General features: G+C 45.6%; 1 long non-coding RNA gene across 1 annotated transcript in view; it reads right to left on the bottom strand.

The window, feature by feature from the left end:
* Nucleotides 1-9,797: 9,797 nt before the first annotated feature.
* LOC148150497 (uncharacterized) overlaps nucleotides 9,798-19,894 on the bottom strand; it is a 28,579-nt gene continuing 18,482 nt past the window's right edge. Inside the window, exon 3 of the long non-coding RNA XR_015756872.1 lies at nucleotides 9,798-9,826. This is a non-coding gene — a long non-coding RNA (uncharacterized LOC148150497). The remainder of the gene's footprint in view (nucleotides 9,827-19,894) is intronic.

Raw genomic sequence — 19,894 nt, 5'->3', positions numbered from 1 at the left:
GATACTCAAAGGTCTGAGCAATGAAGGTGATTGTGCTAAATGCCATCTGAACCACCTGTCTACCTTTGATGCGACTTTCAAGGAACTATGTGCCTGAACCCCTAGGTCTTTCTGTTTGACAACACTACCCAGGGCCCTGCCGTTAAGTGTATACATCCTGTCCTTGTTTGTTTTACCAAAATGCAATACACATAGCTATGGGTGAGACCTGAGGTAAAATCATGTAAGGGGTCCACTGAGGCCTGTCTTAATGCTGAGATCAAGTCCCTGCAACTGTCAATTATGTTCCATGTGTCGAGTCAAGGTTGTCACTGGGGAGCAGGGAGTTACCTATTAAGCTCGACTACTCATTAACCAACTTCTTCGCTGAACATCTCACCTCATTAAGATGCAGCTTTCTGCTGTACCACCTGCTGAAAGCAAACCAGACAGCGAGAATTCTTCAAATGGAAGCCAGAGTGAGCACCTGGAGGCTCCAGCTCAGCACTGTCTGTGAACAGCCTCCATGTTCCTCACCACAGAGCAACATCTCACAACATGAGCCATGGACACCAACTGCATACCCCTCCCTGCCTACAGATATTGGCATCCAACAATTATCATCCCCCAGCACCTGCATGGTAACTCTCTGATACACTTACAAAGTGCAAACTTGCATTGCAGGGTACACTGGTAATTGGCATTGAAAGGCTGTGGCAGGGACGCTGTGAGTGGGGATAGGCACCTAGTTCCTGACCTGTACCAGGCTGCAACTCAGGACTGCTCCCTTGCTGTCTTAGCACCTGCTCACTTAGCACCTACCTGCAAGGTCACAGCCTCTTTGCCTTGCCTCACTATGCCAGTTCATACAGTCACACAGTCTGGCCATACTGCTCAGCAGACCTCGGTCACGACGATGTAAATCTTGCCGTACAGCACTGAGTGGCACGGTGGGTCAGTGGTTAGCACTGCAGCCTCACAGCATCAGGGACCCAGGTTCGATTCCAGCCTCAGGCGACTGACTGTGTGGAGTTTGCACATTCTCCCTGTGTCTGTGTGGGTTTCCTCCGGGTGCTCTGGTTTCCTCCCATAGTTCAAAGATGTGCAGGTAAGGTGAATTGGCCATGCTAAATTGCCCTTAGTGTTAGCTGCATTAGTCTAAATCTAATTTGATTTAGATTCCCTACAGTGTGGAAACAGGCCCTTCGGCCCAACCAGTCCACACCGACCCTCTGAAGAGTAACCCACCCAGACCCATTTCCCTCAGGCCAATTCACCCTAACCTGCACATCTTTGGACTGTGGAAGGAAACCGGAGCACCAGGAGGAAACCCACGCAGACACGGGGAGAATGTGCAAACTCCACACAGTCAGTCGCCTGAGGCTGGAATCGAACCTGGGTCCCTGATGCTGTGAGGCTGCAGTGCTAACCACTGTGCCGCCCCTAATCTAATACCAATCCCACGCTGACAGTAAACACACTGTGTGTGTGACACACAGGAAACCAGAGCTCAAAGTCTCAAGAGAATCATCCTCATTGTGTCCATGCAGACCACTGTCAGTCAGGAGGTCCTGGCTATAAGTCCAGGGCAACCTCCCAAACCAGTCCCAGGTACTTGTACAGGGTCAGGATTCCAGTCAGCGTGATCTCACTTGGAGCTCTCACTGTTTTGGCTGGAAGGAGAGGTTGGGCAAACCTGGATTGCTCTCACTAGAGTATCGGGGAAATATCAAAGTTTGTAACATTGTAAGAATTGGGGATGGGGTGGATAGTCGGAGCTTTTTTTTCCAGGGTGGAAATGGGACATAGGTTTAAGGTGAATGGGGGCGGGGGGGGAATGTTTAAAGAGATGTACAAGGCAGGTTTTTTCGCAGAGGGCGGTAAGTGCCTGGAACACACTACCAGGGAAGGTGGCGGAAGTGAATACGATAGCAATCTTTAGAAGGCATCTAGACCAACTGGAACTCTATCAACAAGCACATTGACTTAGACCCATTTACCACCCCCTGAGAAAAAGAACAGGAAATGACATCACCATAGGAAACAACATCATGACAGGAAATGACATCATCTACCCAAAGAAACTCAAACATATAAATAGAAAGCAGGAAACATCAGCAGTGCTTCGTCCAGAGGCTCACTGAAGATGTTACCCAGTACGGGGATGAAACGTCTGAAAATGAACCTGCCAGCTCAGCGAGCAAACCTATATCCAGCACCAGAGGAGGTGGTAGAAACAGATACGATAGCAATGTTTAAGAGGCATTTACTGCTAAAAATGTGTTGCTGGAAAAGCGCAACGGGTCAGGCAGCATCCAAGGAGCAGGAGAATTGACGTTTCGGGCATGAGCCCTTCTTCAGGAATGAGGAAAGTGTGTCCAGCAGGCTAACATAAAAGGTAGGGAGGAGGGACTTGGGGGAGGGGCGTTGGAAATGCGATAGGTGGAAGGAGGTCAAGGTGAGGGTGATAGGCTGGAGTCGGGGTGGGGGCGGAGAGGTCAGGAAGAAGATTGCAGGTTAGGAAGGCGGTGCTGAATTTGATGGATTTGACTGAGACAAGGTGGGGGGAGGGGAAATGAGGAAACTGGAGAAATCTGAGTTCATCCCTTGTGGTTGGAGGGTTCCTAGCCGGAAGATGAGGCGCTCTTCCTCCAACCGTCGTTTTGTTGTGGTCTGGCGATGGAGGAGTCCAAAGACCTGCATATCCTTGGTGGAGTGGGAGGGGGGGTTGAAGTGTTGAGCCACGGGGTGGTTGGGTTGGTTGGTCCGGGTGTCCCAGAGGTGTTCTCTGAAACGTTCCGCAAGTAGCTGGCCTGTCTCCCCAATATAGAGGAGGCCACATCGGGTGCAGAGGATGCAATAGATGATATGTATGGAGGTGCAGGTGAATTTGTGGCGGATATGGAAGTTTCCTTTGGGGCCTTGGAGGGAGGTGAGGGGGGAGGTGTGCGCAAGTCTTGCACCTCCTGCGGTTGCAGGGGAAGGTGCCGGGAGTGGAGGTTGGGTTGGTGGGGGGTGTGGGCCTGACGAAGAAGTCACGGAGAGAGTGGTCTTTTCGGAACGCTGATAGGGGAGGGGAGGGAAATATATCCCTGGTGGTGGGTCCGTTTGGAGGTGGCGGAAATGTTGACGGATGATACCATGTATATGGAGGTTGGAGGGGTGGTAGGTGAGGACCAGAGGCATTTAGACAAACACATGACAGACAGGGGAAAGAGGGATACGGACCATGTGTAAGCAGATGGGATTAGTTGAGATTGGCATCATTGTAGGCCGAAGGGTCTCTTTTGTGTTCTATTCTCTACATCTGTGCCTCTGCAGTACAGGAAGTGAGTAACGGTCAATCCCATTGCTCCATACTGACCAGTCTGGTGCGGGAGTTGGTTGAACAGAATTGAGGAGATAGGGTTCTGGCCTCTTTTTGATCAGCACCTGTCAGATTAGATCACTCAGGGACTGGGTCACAGTCAGTCCATCGTGTATGTGCAGAGAATCAGGTAGTGTAGCCCTCTGTGAGTTGGTGCTATAGGAACATGAAGACTCTCCTCTTGACAACTTCATCCATGAGGAACTCCAGATCCCTGTCAGAGAGTCACACCCCCTTTTGTCCTTCTCTGACATCTTCGGAATCGGTCAATGAGCAGGTCAGAGGACAGCGGTGATAGTGAAAGTTGTTAAGGAATTATCTATGGATGGAGAGTAGGTTTGCTCAGTCTCTCTCTCTCTCTCTCCCTCACACACACACTCTCTCTCCCACTGTCTCCCACACACACTGTCACACATACTCACTTTCACAAACACACACATACTCTCACTCTATTCCCCCCCCCCACACACACACAGTCACACACACATACACATAAACATACACACACACTCACTCTCTCACACATACTCATTTTCTCTCACACACACACGCTCTCTCACACATACTCATTTTCTCTCACACACACACTCTCACTCTCTCACATATTCACTTTCTCACTCACATACAAGCATACACACTCAGTCACACACACACACATACACACAAACACTTACACCCACACACACACCCTCACACTGAAGCTGAGGCAGGAGGAGTATTGGTAGGTTAAAAACAGTCCTGATGAGACATCCTCACAGATCTGCAGGTGAAGAATGGACAGTTGTTTAACAAGTAGTTGTACTGACCAGACATCATCAGGGGATATTGTGAAGAGCAAAAGAAATTGCTAAGACAGGACATGAAGGAATATGGAAAATGCAGGCATCGATAACAGACATTGTACAAGGCCAAGACTTCATAAAGTTAGACTGCACGACAGTAAAAAGTATCATACATTTCAGGTGGTAAGTGAACCTTAACACCTAGTCAAACTGTCACCTTGTGACAATGCTGTGGCTTGAAGAGGTTAGTTTGTCCTGGTTATTTTTGAAGAGAGGTTTTACAGCAGAGGTGTTGTGCAGTCTACCAAAACCACTAGAGCAAACAGCTTGTGAGGCCTTGGGTTTTTTTTAAAAGATGGAACAATAGAAGCAGCCTGAGTGGGTGTGATGATGTGGAGGTACCAGTGTTGCAGTGGGGTGGACAAAGTCAGAAGTCACACCATGATGGAGCAGTGCTCTGAAAGCTTGTGATTTCAAACAAACCTGTTGGACTAACCTGGTGTCGTGTGACTTCTGACTTTGACGGATGTGACCAGCTCTCATTGATCAGGCTTAGAGACCTTTTGTTTAGTTTTTGGGTTTAGCTTTAAGCAGTTGCTTGAAGAAGTAGAAGTTATCCTTTCTCTCTCTCGGTTACAGCTAGAAGCTGGATTTCTTTCAGCTGCTGGGTTCCCTGTGAAACAAATCTATTTTTCTGAAGTTGCCTTTTTGTCAATGGGTGTGGTTATGGAATGTTGCTATACTGGAAACATTAGTTAATAATAATTACTGTATGTATTATTGGGTTAACTTTTCCAGTAGCGTTAGGTAGTTCCAAGTTCTTCTTTCTTTTGTTCGCATTTTAACTATAATGTATAAATAAATTGTTTTTGCTTGACTTGGAGTAATTTGACCAGTTGTATTGCCTCGGAATATGGCACTTTATAGTTCCCTTAAAATTAAGAAAATGTTAGGGTCTAGACTACGTTCCTAAAATATATTGGGGGCACTGATCTGGTCCATGGAGAAAGTGAGGACTGCAGATGCTGGAGATCAGAGCTGGAAAATGTGTTGCTGGAAAAGGCGCAGCAAGTCAAGCAGCATCCAAGGAGCAGGAGAGTTGACGTTTCGGGCATAAGCCCTTCGATCTGGTCCATGACATCTTTAAAACTCTTACTAGTTTTTGAACAACCATCTTGTTGAGGGTTAGCTGATTGTGGATGACCGTAACTGAGAAAAGAAAGTCACACGTGTGTGTATCCTTACAATTATAGATGTGACAACCTAATTCCCAGCAGGATTTCTTTGTGAAAAATTCCAGCCAATGTTGAGACATACCTTCAGTAACTGTATCGAGGATAGGAAAGAATCAGAGTTCACACTGATGTCAGGTTGTTCAGCATTGATCTCTTGGATATTTAACCAGACCCAAAAGTTATCAATATGGAAGAGGAGGTTGTATCAATGATACTGGCTTAGTAATCTGGAACACTATACTCTGAGGAATGGCTTCAAGTCCCACCATGGCTGCAGATTTAGCTTAAGTTCAGTAATACCTGATTTATTTTTAAAAAGCTGGCTTGATCATAGCCATGTAACCATCATCAACTAGTATAAAAATCCATCTGCTTCACTAATAGCCTTTAGGGAAGCAAATTTGCCATCTTTACTCAGTCTGCACGTGACTCCAGGCCCATAGTTGAATCTCCACTGAAGTGGCCAAGATAGCCAATCAGTTCAAGGCTTGTTTGGATGGGTGACAAATACCAAACTTGATTGCAATGTCTACACCCCATAAAAATATTTTTAAAAATGTTCTAATGCTCTCGGGTGAGACAGAACTGAAAATTGACATTCAAAGGTAAATTAATTTTGTGCATTCACTGATGAAAACTAAATCATTTTTATAGCAGCATTCACCAAGTTGTTTTATTCACTCGTGGGATATGGGCTTCGCTGGCTAGGCCCAGCATTTATTGCCCGTCCCTAGTTGCCCCTTGAGAAGGTGGGGGTGAGCTGCCTTCTTGAACCGCTGCAGTCCATGTGCTGTAGGTAGACCCACAATGCCCTTAGGGAGGGAATTCCAGGATTCTGACCCAGCGACACTGAAGGAACGGCGATAAATTTCCAAGTCAGGATGGTGAGGGGCTTGGAGGGAAACTTCCTGGGGGTGGTGCTGTTGAAGATGTTCTAAAACCAATGACGAACATGTTGAAGCAAAGTCAGTGTAGCTATGTAGGAACATTTGAACATAATAGGATCCCAGAAACGGTACTGTGATAATGACTTAATAATCTGCTTTTCTTGGGAAAGCTAATTGATAGTCAGACAGCCTTCCAATTAGGATTCACAGCTCTTGAGTGGGAGAATGTCTACTCAAACCTTTAGCATGGCTTCTGTATGTGGCAGTAGGGTGGTTGGGGGTGGGGTTGATCTACCCATTGACTCCATCTATAGTTTTTGCTGACTCAGGACTCAGGACCCCTCCCACCCCCATTATATTCTCTTCCAACCTCTTCCATTGGGCAGAAGATATAAAGCTTAAACACACGTACCAACAGGTTCAGGAACAGCTTCTTCCCCGCTGTTATTAGATTTCTGAAAGGACGTCTCAAATTTTACATTTAATGTTGATCTCACTCTTTGTGCACCTTCTCTGTCTCTGTAACCTTGTACTTCTTGCTCTGTTCTATTACGCTAACACACTTTGTTTGTTATGATCTGTCTGTACTGCACCCAAAACAGAACCTTTCATTGTACCTAGGTCCATGTGACAATAATAAATCAAATCCAAGATGGAGGTGTGCTTGGAGAATATACATAGGCAACTGGAAGAGCTGTCTTTCAAAGTTCAAATAACAGGACCGCTCTTATCCAGAGAGCAGATGGTGCTTTGGCTGAAGAGCTCACTTGAAAGACAGCACATCAGACAGTATAGCACTTCCTCAGCGGGACACTTGCAAGGCTCGGCCTGGACATTTACACTTAGTCCTCAGGACTGAGATGTGAGCCCACAAGCTTGTGCATCATGCTTCAATGCCTCAACTCCCCATGCTCCCATGAAGTAACACGTTTTTCTAACCATCTGAGTTTAATGACTGTTACTAATAAAGAAATAGCAATTACAGAATCACAGTCAGTTATTAATATCCAGCACACGTTTCCCAGAAGGGCACAAAAATTGTAATTTAGTTTTGGAAGGTGAATAGTTAAGACAATTTTCCTTTAATCAGAAAAAGTCTGAACTTTTATGACAAGTGTCTGGTTCAACTTTTATTACTTGTGCCTGTTTTGCGAATGGGATTTATGGCACGATTGGGAGGTTTTCTGTCCGAGAAGTCCAGGTACAGTCATTAAAGGGCAAAGAAGTTGGCAGAGACTGGGGACTGACAATCCTATCCAGTTAAATCCTGTTTATTTACCACGTCCTGAAGTTTCTTAACCTCTTACCGTCCAAAATTAGAATGAAGGTTTGCTTTAGTTATTTGGAAACATTTTGAGGAAACCTGAACAACTTCTTTGCGTTGTCGTAATACAACAGGGATAAATCACGCACAATGAAGACTGTGATTTACACCGAGCCCAGAATTGCCCTCTCCCCAACACTTGGTGCTTCCATGACTGGGACAGTAACTGAGTACATCCCCGTGTGTCCAAGCCTGGGGTTTGAACGTTGTTGGCTGTGCTTGTATTAATTGGCCATCCCTGATCACCCTGGAGAAGGTGGTGGTGAGCTGCCTTCTTGACCTGCAGCAGATGAATTTATGTAACAGCAGCAGAAGTTGACCATCTAGCTCCTCACGTAAGCTCTGCCATTCATTAAGGTTATGACCAATCTGCTTATGTTTTGAGTTCCACATTCTCATCAATCCCTGAGAACCCTTGCCCAAGAAGAATCTAACCATCTCTGTTTTAAAAACATTTAGCGACTCCTGCATTGGGGCAGATAGGCCCAAAGTCACACAATCTACTGAAAGAAAACAAAACTCTTCATCTTTCTCCTAAAAGAGAGACCGCTAATTTTAAAACAGTTGTCTATTAGTTCCGACAGACCCACAAGAGGAAACATCCTTTCCATAATCTACCTTGTCAAGTCAGTTCAGGATCTTATACACTTCAAACAAATCACTCCTTACTCTTCTAAACTGCAGTAGAATCAATCCCAGCCCCATCAAACCTTTCCTCCTAAGACATAACTCTGAAAGAGTCATAGATTTGTACAACACAGAGGAGGGTTTCAGTCCATTTGCATTCCAGGGATGAATCTAGGAAATCTCTCTGAACCACTGCCAACACAATGACCTTCTTCCTTAATTAAGGAGACCAAAGCTGCTCATGATAGCCATTTCTGGAATTGCAACTGTCAGGACTAGGCGCCTCAATAGATGTGAGATCAAGAAGAGGGTAGGATTTGGCTGAGAGAAGGTTGGCTTGGTATCTCGCCTCCAATCCCTTCTGCCAGTCAGACATCCTTACTCCCCCCAAATTAGCTGTGGTTCACTCAGAAACCATAACTGTGTGTTTTCCAAGAGAATGAATGAAATCAACATTTTTTTTAATAACCTGTGATCTTTGAGCAGAGATTAAGTCCCCAGTCCTGTCGAAAATGGCTTGATCCAGGAGAGAAATGGGTCAATATTGCAGGAGTCACTTGATGTCAGCAAACATCCAAACAAATACTCTTTACAGGTCATGCCTCACCTCTACCATGGTGTTGCTAGAGAGGAACATCTCTTAGTCATCATGAAATCTAACATCACTCCTCAATGTAAACTATCTTATTTCTATCAACAAAAATTGCTGCAGAAACCCAGCAGGTCTGGTAGAGAGAAAAACGGAGTTAAAATTTTGTATCTGGTGATCCTTAGTGGATCTGAAATGTCAATGCTGCTTTCTCTCCACCGGTGCTGCCACACCTGCTGAATTTTCCCAGCAATTTCTGTTTTTGTTTCTGATTTCCGGTATCCACAGTTCTTCATTTTTTTCCTTTTCGTTCAGGCTGGAAATGTCCAAGTTACAGCTCCTGAAACCGTAGGAGATTTTCATGAGTTGGCAACCAATCAGTGATGCATTGGAATCAGGGTGAAAAAGTACTTAGTAGAGTGTAGCAGAGAATTGTGCTCATTCCCCTTTGATGCTGTCGTTTAATTCTCAATTTTTTTTTACCTTATGTTGTTCATTTATTTTTTGTCAAAATACATAAAAATAAGTGGGAGGTCCAAACTAGAAACACAGCATTAGGCCAAGCCTGCCCATCCCAATGAAAGGACTTATTCTCCTGCATCCTCTCTCATAACTTCAAATCTTTATAGCCAATGAAGTACTGAGCATCAAATCTAAGACAGGTACCAGGCCGGAGAGGAAGAGAAAGTTTGTAGATGGGGGAAGGGGTCCTTGGAGGGTGGTTAGGAGTTTTGTTGAGGAAGAAAGCACCGAGGAAGAAGTACTGAGTCAATGTTAGAAACGTTGAAGCCAATTTGCTGTCAGGAAGTTTCCCCGAGTGTGATCATGGCCAGATGATACTTGGCTTAGTGATATTCACTGAGGGATACATATTGTCCTAGGCTGTCAGTGAAATCAGAATCATCTGCTTTGAAAAAGTGGCCAGAGAAGGGTTACACCCGAAATGTTGATTTCTCCACCTCCCGATGGAACCTGGCTTGCTGTGTTCTTCCAGCCTCCTGATTGTCTGCTTTGGATTCCATCATCTATTTTGTCCCTGTCAGAGATATCACAACTCAGTTGAGATGGCAGAAGGGCCTGATATTTCAGACAAAATATTAGGTTTATCTTAACAATTTCGGGCAAGCCAATCACTCGAACCACATTTACTGTTCTGGTCATTTACTTCATCAACCACTTCACCTACTTATAACCTAATCTTAACTGGTTATGCTGTTTCTTGCCTCAGTGAATAACACTGGATGAGGCGATTCAACCCTTGGAGCTTGCTCTGTCATTCAGGAAGATTTTGAATGCACTGCCTGGAAATATGGTGGAGGTAAGTTCAATTGAGGTGTTTAAGAGGGGCATTGGATGGCTGTTGGGATGGAAATGGTGGGCAGGAATATGGGAGAAAGGCAGAAGATTGGCAGTGGGTATAGAACAGGTGTAGATGTGATGGGCTGAATGTCCTCTTTCTGCTCCGTAGCAATTCTATGATGATGTGATAGTGCTCCTCCTGAATATTTCAGGTGAACCTGCCTCCCCAACATCTCCAGGCAGTACATTTCTGATGCTAACTACTTGCTGGGTGAACAAGTTGTTTCTCACATTACCTTGGCTGCGTTTGTATTTTAAATCTGTGCCCTCTTGTTCTGGTTTCTTTTTCAAGTGGGAACAGCTTCTCTCTGCCTACTCTGAACAGCCTGCTCACGATTTTGAAAACCTTTCTCAGGTCTCCTCTCAGCCTTCCTCTCTTCAGCTTCTTCAACCCATCCTCATTACCTAGATGAGGGAGGGAAAATCTGCCATCCTTACCTGGTCTGGCCTACATGTGACTCCAGATCCACGACAACACGAGTGACTCTTAACTGTCCTCTGAAATAGCCCCAGGGAGCCACTCAGCTCAAGGGGCAATTAGGGATGGGCAACAAATGCTGGTCCTATCAATGACACCCTCAGCCCAGGAAAGAATAAAGAGGAATAAAATGTTCCCTGAAAGCAGGGCCTCTGGACCCGAAACATTAACTTGGTTTTTCTCTCCACAGATGCTGCCAGACCTGCTGAGTTTCTCCAGCAATTTCTGTTTTTGATTCAGATTTCCAGCACCCTCAGTTCTTTGGTTTTGTGACATAGTAATATGATAGGTTTTTATGATGTTAAGAGTACAAATTGTTGCTATTCTATATCAACTGACGTTTCATCTTATAGTCTTGGTCCCAATGTTTGCAACACCTTAAACTATTGGAAACACTATTCTTGGCTGTCACCTACATTAGCCTGGAGAGAACAGATACTAATTGGTTGCTATTGGCTGTAATTTGGCCAGACACCCTGGTTTATTAACCGGACCAAACAGTCTGGTAGCAAATGCCATTTATTCCCCGTGGGTATCCCCACTTTACACTGGGTTTATCATTTATTGACAATTTCAATCCATTAAGCAAATGTTGATAGTATTTTATTCCAGGAAAGATCCCAGAGAAATAGCTGTAATATTATTACTTAAATACTATTAATATTTTTAATTCAATTCAATCATATAACAATTTGTACTTATATAGCATGTATAACTGAATTACAATATGCAAATAAGACCTTAAACATCTTGCGAACATTACAAGCTGTAATAATACACGTCCACTTTCTGAATTAAATGTTTAAACCTTGATCACTGATGAAAAGGGAGATTTGTTGCTGAAAATTTTAATCTTGCACTCATTGAGATGAATATAAGAAGGATAAATTTCAAATGAAAATCACATTTATTCTACAGAAAAAGCATGTCACCTCTAACTGTGCAGCTTTCCTTCAGCACTGACCCTCCGACAATACAGCACTCCCTCAGTACTGACTCTCTGACAGTGTAGTGCTCCCTCAGCACTGACCCTCTAACAGTGTAGAGCTCCCTCAGTACTGGCCCTCTGCCAGTTTGCTGCTCCCTCAGCACTGACTCTCCGACAGTGCAGAGTTCCCTTAGTACTGACCTTCTGCCATGTGGTGTTCCCTCAGCACTGACCCTCCGACAGTGCGGAGCTCCCTCAGTACTGACCCTCTTACAGTAGACCACACCCTCAGTACTGACCCTCCGACAGTGCAGAGCTCCCTCAATACTGACCCTCTTACAGTAGACCACACCCTCAGTACTGACCCTCCGACAGTGCAGAGCTCCCTCAATACTGACCCTCTTACAGTAGACCACACCCTCAGTACTGACCCTCCGACAGTGCAGAGCTCCATTATTACTGACCCTCTTACAGTAGACCACACCCTCAGTACTGACCCTCCGACAGTGCAGAGCTCCATTATTACTGACCCACTGACAATGTGGCACACTCTCAGTACCAATCCTCCAACAGTGCAGTGCTCCCCCAGCACTGACCCACTGACAGTGTGGCACTCCCTCAGCACTGACCCTCTGACAATGCACCACACCCTCAATACTTACCCTCCAACAGTGCAGAGCTGCCTTAATACAGACCCTCTGACAGTGTGGCACACCCTCAGTACTGACCCTCCATCAGTGCAAAGCTCCCTTAGTACTGACCTTCTGTCAGTGTGGTGCTCCCTCAGCACTAACGTCTCTCAGTACTGCCCACCTCAGTACTGACCCTCTGACAGTGTGGCACTCCCTCAGTACTGACCCCCTGATAGTTTGGTACTACCTTATTCTGATCCTCCAACAGTGTAGCACTGACCCTCCAACAGCACATTCTCAGCTCTTGTATTAAATTCAGTTCTGGATGGTTGTAGTTTAGGGAGGATGTGTACGTATGTGAGAGACTGCAGAAGTGATGTACTCAATTGGTTCCATGGAAGAGGTATCCCAGTTATGGAGATAGATTGGAGAATGTGGGTCTACCTCTTTTGGAGAGGAGTCAGCTGAGGGAGATTTGATAAAAAATTTTCAAATTATTAGGTGTCTGAACAGGAGTAGATAGAGAGAAAATATTCCCATTGTTGGAATAGAGGGAACAGACTTAAGATTAGATTACTTATAGTGTGGAAACAGGCCCTTCGGCCCAACAAGTCCACACCGACCCACCGAAGCGCAACCCACCCAGACCCATTCCCTTACATTTACCCCTGCACCTAACACTACGGGCAATTTAGCATGGCCAATTCACCTAACCTGCACATTTTTGGACTGTGGGAGGAAACTGGAGGACCTGGTGGAGACCCACACAGACACAAGGACAAGGTGCAAACTCCACACAGACAGTCACCTGAGGCGGGAACTGAACCCGGGTCTCTGGCGCTATGAGAACCACTGTGCTACCGTGCCACCTATAGAGATGTACAGCACAGAAGCAGACCCTTCAGTCCCACTCGTCCATATTGACTTGTCCAACTCACCATTGATAAAAGAAGCAACAGGAACACAAAGAGGAACTTACTTTACCCACCAAGTGGTTCAGCCTTGTCTTCCATTACCACAAGTGTGATGGAAAAGATTCAAAGATTAGGGCGGCACGGTGGCACAGTGGTTAGCACAGCACCAGAGAACCGGGTTCAATTCCCGCCTCAGGCGACTGACTGTGTGGAGTTTGCACATTCTCCCCGTGTCTGTGTGGGTTTCCTCCGGGTGCTCCGGTTTCTTCCCACAGTCCAAAGATGTGCAGGTCAGGTGAATTGGCCACGCTAAATTACCCGTAGTGCAAGGTGAAGAGGTAAATGTAGGGGAATGGGTCTGGATGGGATGCGCTTCGGTGGGTCGGTGTGGACTTGTTGGGCCGAAGGGCCTGTTTCCACACTGTAATATAATCTAATCTAATCTAAAGTGAGATGCTTAAGAGGAAATAGGATTATTGCCTAAAAGATTAGAATATGGAGAGATAGTGGTGGAATGGCACTAGGTGAATTGCTCTTTCAGAGGGATAGCACACAAGCTATGGACTAAATTGCCACCTCCTGCTGCCCATCCTCCAATTATATGATCTACCCAACAATGTGGAAAATTGCCCAGATATGCCCTGTACATAAAAAACAGGACAATCCAACCCAGCCAATTATTGCCCCATCAGTCTACTCTCGATCCTCAGTAAAGTGATGGAAGGGGTCATCAACAGTGCTACCAAGCAGCACCTGCTCAGCAATAACCTGCTCAGTGACACCCAGTTTGGGTTCCACCAGGGCCACGCAGCTCCTGACCTCATGCCTTGGGTCAAACATGGACAAAACAAGGTGACAGAAGAGTTTACAGGCACTCAATATCGAGAGGGTTTTGGCTGTGTGACATCAAACAACTCTGGCAAAACTGGAGTCATAGCGTTATCGAGACGTACAGCATGGAAACAGACCCTTCGGTCCAACCCGTCCATGCCGACCAGATATCCCAACCCAATCTAGTCCCACCTGCCAGCACCTGGCCCATATCCCTCCAAACCCTTCCTATTCATATACCCATCCAAATGCCTCTTAAATGTTGCAATTGTACCAGCCTCCACCACATCCTCTGGCAGCTCATTCCATACACGTACCACCCTCTGTGTGAAAAAGTTGTCCCTTAGGTTCCCCTCTCACCCTAAACCTATGCCCTCTAGTTCTGGACTCCCCAACCCCAGGGAAAAGACTTTGCCTATTTACCCTATCTATGCCCCTCATGATTTTGTAAACCTCTATAAGGTCACCCCTCAGCCTCCGACGCTCCAGGGAAAACAGCCCCAGCCTGTTCAGCCCCTCCCTATAGCTCAAATCTTCCAACCCTGGCAACATCCTTGTAAATCTTTTCTGAACCCTTTCAAGTTTCACAACAATTTTCTGATAGGAAGGAGACCAGAATTGCATGCAATATTCCAACAGTGGCCTAACCAATGTCCTGTACAGCCACAACATGACCTCCCAACTCCAGTACTCAATACTCTGACCAATAAAGGAAAGCATACCAAACGTCTTCTTCACTATCCTATTTACCTGCAACTCCACTTTCAAGGAGCTATGATCCTGTACTCCAAGGTCTCTTTGTTCAGCAACACTCCCTAGGACCTTACCATTAAGTGTATAAGTCCTGCTAAAATTTGCTTTCCGAAAATGCAGCACCTTGCATTTATCTGAATTAAACTCCATCTGCCACTTCTCAGCCCATTGGCCCATCTGGTCCAGATCCTGTTGTAATCTGAGGTAACCCTCTTCACTGTCCACTACACCTCCAATTTTGGTGTCATCTGCAAACTTACTAATTGTACCTCTTATGCTCGCATCCAAATCATTTATGTAAATGACAAAAAGTAGAGGACCCAGCACAGATCCTTGTGACACTCCACTGGTCACAGGCCTCCAGTCTGAAAAACAACCACTACCCTCTGCCTTCTTTGAGCCAGTTCTGTATCCAAATGGCTAGTTCTCCCTGTATTCCATGAGATCTAACCTTGCTAATCAGTCTCCCATGGGGAACCTTGTCGATCGCCTTACTGAAGTCCATACAGATCTCATCAATCCTCTTTGTTACTTCCTCAAAAAACTCAATCAAGGTTGTGAGACATGATTTCCCATGCACAAAGCCATGTTGACTATCCCTAATCAGTCCTTGCCTTTCTAAATACATGTACATCCTGTCCCTCAGGATTCCCTCCATCAACTTGCCTCCCACCAACGTCAGGCTCACTGGTCTATAATTCCCTGGCTTGTCCTTACTGCCCTTCTTAAACAGTGGCACCACGTTTGCCAACCTCCAGTCTTCCGGCACCTCACCTGTGACTATCGATGATAGGCTACTGCAGAAATTACGGAGATATGGCATTGAGGGTGAGTTGGAGGTTTGGATTAGGAATTGGCTGGATGGAAGAAGACAGAGGGTAGTAGTTGATGGCAAAGTTTCTTCATGGAGTGCCGTCACTAGCGGTGTTCCGCAAGGATCTGTTTTGGGACCATTGCTGTTTGTCATTTTTATAAATGACCTGGAAGAGGGGTTAGAAGGTTGGGTGAGCAAGTTTGCGGATGATACGAAAGTCGGAGGAGTTGTTGACAGTGAGGAAGGATGTGGCAGGTTACAGCAGGATATAGAGAAGCTGCAGAGCTGGGCAGAAAGGTGGCAAATGGAATTCAATGTAGCTAAGTGTGAGGTGATTCACTTTGGGAAGAATAACAAAAAGATGGGGTACTGGGCTAATGGTCGGATACTTGGTAGTGTGGATGAGCAGAGGGATCTTGGTGTCCATGTACACAGATCTCTGAAAGTTGCCACCCAGGTAAATAGTGCGGTGAGGAAGGCATATGGCGTATTGGCTTTTATTGGTAGAGGAATTGAGTTCCGGAGTCCTGAGGTCATGATGCAGTTGTATAAGACTCTGGTGCGGCCGCATCTGGAATATTGTGTGCAGTTTTGGTCGCCATACTATAGGAAGGATGTGGAGGCACTGGAACGGGTGCAGAGGAGGTTTACCAGGATGTTGCCTGGTATGGAAGGAAGATCGTATGAGGAAAGACTGAGACACTTGGGGCTGTTTTCATTAGAGAAAAGAAGGTTTAGGGGTGACTTGATTGAGGTGTACAAGATGATTAGGGGGTTAGATAGGGTTGACAGTGTGAACCTTTTCCCGCGTATGGAGTCGGGTATTACAAGGGGGCATAGCTTTAAATTAAGGGGGGATAGATATAGGACTGAAGTTAGGGGTAGGTTCTTCACTCAGCGAGTCGTAAGTTCATGGAATGCCCTGCCAGTAGCAGTGGTGGACTCTCCCTCTTTATGGGCATTTAAGCGGGCATTGGATAGGTATATGGAGGATAGTGGGTTAGTATAGGTTAGGTGGGCTTGGATCGGCGCAACATCGAGGGCCAAAGGGCCTGTACTGCGCTGTATTCTTCTATGTTCTATGTTCTAAATATCTCAGCAAGAGGCCCAGCAATCACTTCTCTAGCTTCCCACAGAGTTCTAGGGAACACCTGATCAGGTCCTGGGGATTTATCCATTTTTATGCATTTCAAGACATCCAGCACTTCCTCCTCTGTAATTTGGACATTTTGCAAGATGTCACCATCTATTTCCCTACAGTCTATATCTTCCATATCCTTTTCCACAGTAAATACTGATGCAAAATACTCGTTTAGTGTCTCCTCCATTTTTGTTAATGGAGTTACGTAAAACCTTACAGTGATTGGAATCATTCCTGGTAGGAATAATGGTAGGAAGATGGATGCGGTTATTAGAGGTCAGTCCTGTCAGCTCCAGGACATCTCTGCAGGAGTTCCTCAGGGTAGTGTCCTAGGCCCAACCATCTTCAGCTGCTTCATCAATGACCTTCCCTCCATCATAAGGTCAGAGATGGGGATGTTCACCAATAACTACACAATCTTGAGCACTATTTACAATTTCTCAGTGGTGTGTCTCCATAGGCATAGACAACACTTAGGCAACTCCAATTTACAGAGCAATATCCCTTTGATATTCAGTCATGTATCCACCACACCATCAACACTCTTGGGATTACCATTGACCAGAAACTCAACTGGGGATAAATAGAGTGACTACAAGAGCAGGTCAGAGGCTAGAAATACTGCAGAGAGTAACTCTTTCCTGACTCCCCAAAGCCTGTCCACCATCTACAAGGCACAGGTCAGGAGTGTGATGGAATACTCCCCACTTGCCTGGGTGGGGCAGCTTCTGATGAAGGGCTTATGCCCGAAAGGTCGACCCTCCTGTTCCTCAGATGCTGCCTGACTGGCTGTGCTTTTCTAGCACCACACTTTTCGACGCAGCTCCACCCACCATTCAAAAAGCTTTACATCACCCAGGACAAAGCAGTCTGCTTTTATTAGCATACCATCCACAACCTTTAACATCAATTTCCTCCACCACCGACACTCAGTAGCAGCAGTGTGTACAATCTACAAGAAGCACTGCAGATATTCGTCAAAGGTCCTCAGACAGCACCTTCCAAACCCATGACCACTTCCATCTAGAAAGACAAGGACAGCAGATACATGGGAACACCACCCCTGCAGGTTTCCCTCCAAGCCCCTCGCCATTCTGACTTGGAAATATATCACTGTTCCTTCAGTGTCGCTGGGTCAAAATCCTGGAATTCCCTCCCTAAGGGCATTGTGGGTCTACCTACAGCACATGGACTGCAGCAGTTCCAGAGGGCAGCTCACCCCCACCTTCTCAAGGGGCAACCAGGGTCGGGCAATAAATTATGGCGCAGCCAATGATGCCAACATCCCATGAGTAAATAAGAAAGAATTAGATCTGTTTTAAAAATTAACAGACAGAATATTAAAAATTACGAGAATCACAGAAAGTTTTCCATATCGAGAGGAGGCCTTGTAAAGGTGAAAGGTTTATCATGTGGTTTTGTTTGGGGATTGTCAGCCTGCCTCATGAACTCTGTCAGATAGATAGCAAATCTGTCAAAGCAGGAACCAACAGGCAGCCTCCTCCAAATGAACCAACCACAAGATCATAGGTCTCTTTTGATGTATTTCAATATTACATTGGAAACTGCTTTCTTTGGGATTTAATTTTTAGATGCTATCCAATCTCAGTATTTGCAAAACCAGTTCTTGGGGATGCAAGAATCATATCTTAATCTAACAATCTTTTAACGAGCAGCTCAATACGGACGAACCTTTTCTGTGAAGCCTCTTCTGTACTCACTCCCCCGACCCCCAAACAGCTGCTCCCACTGCTGTGAAGGATAAGTATTGTGACCGTTCCTCACTGACGCATCTCCTCACTGTTCCTGAGCTGGACAAACACCTATTGGCTTGTTCAGTGAGTTGTATCTGTTGTTGTTCTCACTTTAGTCAGACTGCACTGGGTACTTAGCTTCAGCAATTCTGAGTTTCTGTCCCTGCCTCAGTTCATTTGCTCCTGAATCCCTCGTCTATCCCCTTGCTACCTGCCAACACCAGCAATCCTGCAATCTCTTGGCATGTCCCGACATCCCTATGCCCACTCTGTGTATCACAGTTTATGGGCTGCCCTGCCTGTTCCCACAGACCGATCCTGCTTCCAAACCCAGCAAGACTTTGATTTTAACCCTCTTCACTTGGAGAGGAGACAGGAGAAACAATAGTCCACAGGATTAGGCTAATAGTCTGGCATCAGGGCATTCAAGTCCCCACCGCAATACCTGGAGGAATTTAAATCCTACGGATAAATCTGGAATCAAAAGCTTGTCTCGATCGTGGTGACCCTGAACCTATCATCAATTATTGTCAAAACATCCCTTAGGACCCTCCAGTAACACCACTGAATATGACAATATCCTTATAGCAGTACTTAAACTGCTTTATCTTCCAGGTCAGTCCTGGCAGCAAATCTCTCTTTGTTTAAAAAGAAACAAGCTGCTGTTCAAAGTTCAACTCACAAATGTACCTCACAGCTCCAAACCAAAAAGATGAGAAAACTAAAACAAAAGTGGTGATGATATCACCAATATACTGTTTGATGTTATCCATTAGTCTTTGAGGTGTAAGGCTTATATACCTGGCATCACACTGGCACTGAAACTCATATAACAAATGACTCATTGCTGTGATAGGCAGAACAGGCTTGATGGCAGCATCTAGTTAGTGTGAACACCATTCATCCCATCACTAAAATCTGCAACATGGAACATCTAGTCTCACCTGTTACTCAAACCTCGGAGATATCTTCCCTTCCCAGGATAATCTGAGAGCAACTGGACACTTCCCAGGACCAAGAGAAACAGCCTCAGACTCTTCCTCAGTTAGTGTGAAATACTGAGAGAAATGATATGATTGGGGTAGTCAGTCAGGGTGGCTGTGGTGCTCCCTACTACAGCATTAGGTTTGTGTGGTGAAGAAACGACTTGGATCCTATTTATGAAGGAATTGAGGATGAGAGGACATCAGTTTAAGGTTAGAGGGGAAAGAATAAAAGGGAACCTGAGGGTGAACCTTTTTACACAGAGGGTGCTACGCATATGGAATGAGCTGCCAGTGAAAATGGTTGAGGCGGGTACATTAACAACATTTAAAAGGCATTTGGACAAATACATGGATAGGAAATGGTTAGAAGGATATGGGCCAAGTGCAGGGAAATGGGGTTAGCATGGGTGGACATTTTGGTCGGCATGGACCAGTTTGGGTCAAAGGGCCTATCTCTGTGCTGTGGGACGCAATGACTTTATGAGGTTGCTAATAAGGAGAATTTGGTAATACT

Source organism: Chiloscyllium plagiosum, unplaced genomic scaffold (genome assembly GCF_037043375.1).
Source record: "Chiloscyllium plagiosum isolate Xiang-an unplaced genomic scaffold, Cpla_swu_hap1 HiC_scaffold_4, whole genome shotgun sequence".
NCBI lineage: Eukaryota > Metazoa > Chordata > Chondrichthyes > Orectolobiformes > Hemiscylliidae > Chiloscyllium > Chiloscyllium plagiosum.
This window is presented reverse-complemented; position numbering and strand designations above follow the sequence as displayed.